This window comes from Megascapheus bottae, chromosome 29 (genome assembly GCF_031878675.1).
Source record: "Megascapheus bottae isolate mThoBot1 chromosome 29, mThoBot2.hap1, whole genome shotgun sequence".
In the NCBI taxonomy this organism is placed as follows: Eukaryota; Metazoa; Chordata; class Mammalia; order Rodentia; family Geomyidae; genus Megascapheus; species Megascapheus bottae.
This window is the reverse complement of record NC_143537.1, coordinates 15,843,993-15,848,684: the sequence shown is the minus strand read 5'-3', so window position 1 is coordinate 15,848,684 and position 4,692 is coordinate 15,843,993. Positions and strand designations below refer to the sequence as shown.

At 44.4% G+C, this 4,692-nt stretch overlaps 1 non-coding gene across 1 annotated transcript; it reads right to left on the bottom strand.

The window, feature by feature from the left end:
* Window positions 1-433: 433 nt before the first annotated feature.
* Window positions 434-540, bottom strand: LOC150044868 (U6 spliceosomal RNA). The gene has a single exon (XR_016533130.1). It is a non-coding gene; the product is annotated as a U6 spliceosomal RNA (small nuclear RNA).
* Between the last annotated feature and the right edge of the window lie 4,152 nt (window positions 541-4,692).

Sequence of the window (4,692 nt, the reverse complement as noted above, 5' to 3'; positions counted from 1 at the left end):
AGATGAGAGATAACATAGAACATTAAGGACAACAATCACTCGTTATATGGCTTTTGTTTCAATATCCTAGAGGTTTTCAATTAGCTTCATACTATATGGGTTTATGTATCAAGGTTTTGCTCTATTGCAACTCTCTGCTAGTAGAGCCCAAGGTTTCTACTGATTATGACAAATGAGGGAAACCATTGAGCCTAAGTTTCTTTGAGTCTGGCTTATTTCACTTAATATGATTTTTTCTAAGTCTTTCCATTTCCTTACAAATGGGGCGATGTCGTTTTTTTCTGACAGCAGCATAGAATTCCATTGTGTATAAATACCACATCTTGTCGATCTATTCATTAACTGAGGGACATCTAGGGTGGTTCCATCTTTGCTATGGTGAATAATGCTGCAATGAACATTGTTGTGCTAATGGATTTAGTATGCCCTAGTTAAAAATATGGAACGCTTCACGAATTTGCATGTCATCCTTGCACAGGGGCCAAGCTAATCTTCTCTGTATCGTTCCAATTTTAGTATATGTGCTGCCGAAGCGAGCACCTTACTTTATTTTCGAATTCATGAAATCTTCTAACGGTTTGTCATGTGGACACAGTGCTTAGCACTGAGGACCCAGAGATGGACAGATCTTCCTGCTTTGCCCTCATAGACCTTGGAAACCCAGACAATTCCATCTGTTGTCATCTTTTTGTAGTAGGAGGCTACTCCCTATTAAACATTTCATGCCAGGACTGGAGCAGAGGCATTTTTCCTAGCTAGTGACCAAACTCAGTATGATGACATGTATTTGTAGTCTCAACTACCTGGGATCACTTTAATCCAAAAGTTTAAGATTAGTTTGGGTAGCAAGACCTCATCTCCCAGAGAGAGAAAGAGAACCTGAATGAATATTAACAGGGGAAGAAAGCAGAAGGAGGAAAAAACAAGCACAAAGGTGGCAGAAAGACGGACATCAAGAGGCAAGAGAAGAGGAAGTTCATGTTGGAAGGCCTCTATCCTGAAGTCTTTAATTAGAGTGCAGCTGAACATTAAGAGGCTACTGTTTTCATGTGACCCAAAGTTTATAAAACAGGCAATACCCTGGTCTTGTTCCATAGATGACAGATAAATCAGGACCAGGATGCTATTAGCGCTATGGGCAGTCCTACAGCTCTCTCCCTGGCTCTGTCAAACTGCAAGTCCTTTTCCTTCTTGTTTGATGCTGTCTTTGCCCTCAGCTCCCCAATGTTCTCTGTTCCCAAAGTCCTAAATAAGCCCTCATTTACATTATGACAACCCTAGGATTCCCTAGAGCACAAATTTCCTTCTTTGAAGACAGTGTCTTATGAGCTGGTGCCTCCCTTACCTCTGACTTGAAGAAGCTGTCGCTCTAATATAAGAAGAAGGTCCAATTCTCACCACTTTTGGAGATCAGCCATCTCCATTGGTTCACAGAACAGGTGAGGAGAAAAAGACAGTCTGGTGAAGGCTTCTTCCCTTGGGGCCCATAGTGAGTTGTTGACAGGTGGCCTGACTGGCTCCACTGGGTGCACCCTGGTTCTGTCCTCACTAGTCACCCCATTCTATGCTGAAATCGGCTAGTCAAGCCTGAAAGCAGGGCAACTGGCTGATCTTCCCTGAGCTGGCCCAGTAGCCTATGCAGAGGCCTGGATAGAAGCCTCATCCACCAGCACACATTCACTCCTCATTTTGATTTCTAGCTCCTGTCTGGCTATTAGAGTGAGTACATCTATCACATCTTAGCTCCCTCCAGAGTCTTCACGATTTAGGAGGTCTTTGCTGAAATATGCTTTGTTAATGGCAGCTGCAGTCCAAGTCCTCCCTGACCTTCTGGACTAGAAGTTCTAACTTAGCCAAATATATTTATCCAGTCATCATCAGCTATATGAGTGGAGGCCCTAAAAGCCCATAAACCAAGAAGTACAGGAAAAGGGACCATCTCTGGGGGCTCTGTGCTCTGACTCCGAGGCCCAAGGCCTCAATTTCCACCATCCATTCTCTTCACCTAGCCAGCTCATTGCCGGAGATGTGAGGAAGAAGAGACACTTCTAGTCTCTAAGTACTCAGGCTTCCTTGCCCACTTCTGGGCCAGCAGACTTCCATGCCAGTCCTGTCTCTGCTCTCCCCTGACTCCCTGCCTGCTGATGATGACCACTGGAAAGGGTTTACTGCCACCTGTCTCAGTCACCCAAGGGTAGATTTGGGCTTACCCAGGCTCTTCATTTCTATTTTCCACAGTGGACAAAACTATTAGGCTTCCTGTCTCCAAATCGCTGAGCACTGTTCAGAACCCAAAGGATACAGAAATCAGAATGAAAGCACAATGTTCTCTCAGGTAATTCACACTCTCATGGAAGTAGCCTGGGATAGCTCTGAAATTTTGAGAACACTCAAAAGTTTACTCCCTTATTCAGGATGTAAGAAAGAAATTGTTAAAGATTTTCATTATATAGTTCCTAAGTTTATATTTTTCCAGCTTGATGCATCTAAACTTCTTGTAGAAAACAAAAATTAAATAAATGTGAATCTTGAGTCTGGAGTTTCTCTCACCAAATTGTATCCTGACTTGGAAACCCAGAGATCTGAAGCTCTTAGAAGCACAGAGTCTTCTCAATGTGTCTGGGTCTCTAGGTGATCCCTGACCTTGTACACATGCAGTAGAGGCAACATGTGGATTTGAGGGGAGGCCTCTGGTTGGTCCTTCAACCTCTTAGAGTGGTCAAGTTGGTTCTTTCCAGAGAAGCTCACCCAAGAAGGCACCCTACCTATCTGCCCATCCTCTCTGCTGCAGCTGAAGCTCAGTGCTTGAGTACCCCCCTCAAAGGGGTCTGCCTGGGTTCCTCTCACTGCCTTTGCACACTTGCACATCTGCAGTCTTTACCCCAGAAGGGCTTCCAGAGTGTTTGAGGCTTTGGAAATAGTCAGAATGCGCTAAAAATGCAGTGACAACAGCTGTCTTTGGAGGATATTTTTAAGGGTGATAGAGCAGGGAGTTACTGATGCCAGAAACACAAGACTCATCCTATTTTTAAAACAAAGTGCCACATCTCCAGATGGTGAGGCCCATACCTCAAACCATGTCCTCAAACAATCACACTTTTTAGTCCAGGGGCCCAAGACTGTGTCACTGGGTGCTGGGGACACAGTCAAAAATCATCATTGAACTCTGTAGCTTCATTATTGCAATCTGGACAGAGATCCCTACTAGGTCACATTGATAGGACTTGCATCCCAGCCCCTTCTTCCAATCCAGATGCATTCTCTGTGACACTTGCCCAAGGAAATAATGCCATGTGTGGCCTGTGGGCATGGCACCACACCTGACAAAGAATTTCTCATGGAGTATCTCTTATTTACTGTGATGCTGAGGATTATGAAAGTTCTTTACACAGGAGCTTGGACACTCTGCCTCTGGTGGTCAGAACACTTCCAAAGTGACATTCCCTCTAGTCCAGTGCTGCCCTCTGCAAATACATTGGGAGAACCACATGTATGGTTTTTATAAATTTTCTGGTAGCCACATTAAACAGGTAATATAGATTTAAAGAATACATTTTAAGCTGGGTGTGGTGGCTCATGCCTGTAATTCTAGCTACTCAGGAGGCTGAGATCTGAGGATCACTGTTTTAAGTTAGCCCAGGCACTAAAGCCTGTGAGACTCTTATCTCCAATTAACCACTAGAAAACTGGAAGTGGTGTTGTGGCTCCACAGGTAGGGTGGTAGCCTTGAGCTGAAGAAGTCAGGAACAGCATCCAGGCCCAGAGTTCAAGTCCCATGACCGATCAAAAAAAAAAAAAAAGAATGCAGTTTAATCCAAAACATTATCATTTCAATATATAAAATTATGGCATTAATTTTTTATGGTTTGTGATTTGAACTCAGTGCTTTGCACTTTGTTAGGTAGATATTTTACCACCCGAGTCACACCCTCATCCCTTTTGCCTTATTTTTTTTTTTTTTGCCAGTCCTGGGCTTGAGCTCAGGGTCTGAGCACTGTCCTTGGACTTTCTCAAGGCTAGAGCTCTACCACTTGAGCCTCAGCACCACTTCTGACTTTTTTCTATGTATGTGGTACCGAGGAATCGAACCCGGGTCTTCATGCATGCTAGGCAAGCACTTTAACCACTAGGCCAAACTCCCGGCCCCATGCCTTATTTTTTTTTTTCAGGCAGAGTCTCAAGTGTTGCCTGGACCTGGTCTTGGACCACAAGAATTCTGTATCCCTAGTAGCTAGGATGACAGAGGTAAGCCACCATGTCTGACCTAGTTCATAGTGTGGTGTTGCACAAAATCTTTGAAATTCTGAGTGTACTTTGTACTCCCACATAGAGTCATGCTCGTTATATTTCTGGGCTCAGTATCCCCATGTGGCTAGTGGCTGTGGCATCAGAAGGTACAGGTCTATAGTATTGTCCAGTCGGGCACCTTAGTAAAGGTGGGCATGTGGTAGGCTACAGAAAGAGGGAAATAATCCCTACACCTGGAAGCACACATAAAGTATGGTTATTTTTCTCCGGGGATCCAGAACAGCACATTGTGATATGAGCTCCTCATATCACAGGTGCAAATGCTGTCACCTCCATATTTGGCCATTTGTCAGGGTGATTATGGCCAGAGTACCAGGCTCTGGAACCTAGTGGTTCAGCACATAGGCTGGGAAGAGTTCAGAGGCCAATTGCTGAGGATGAAGT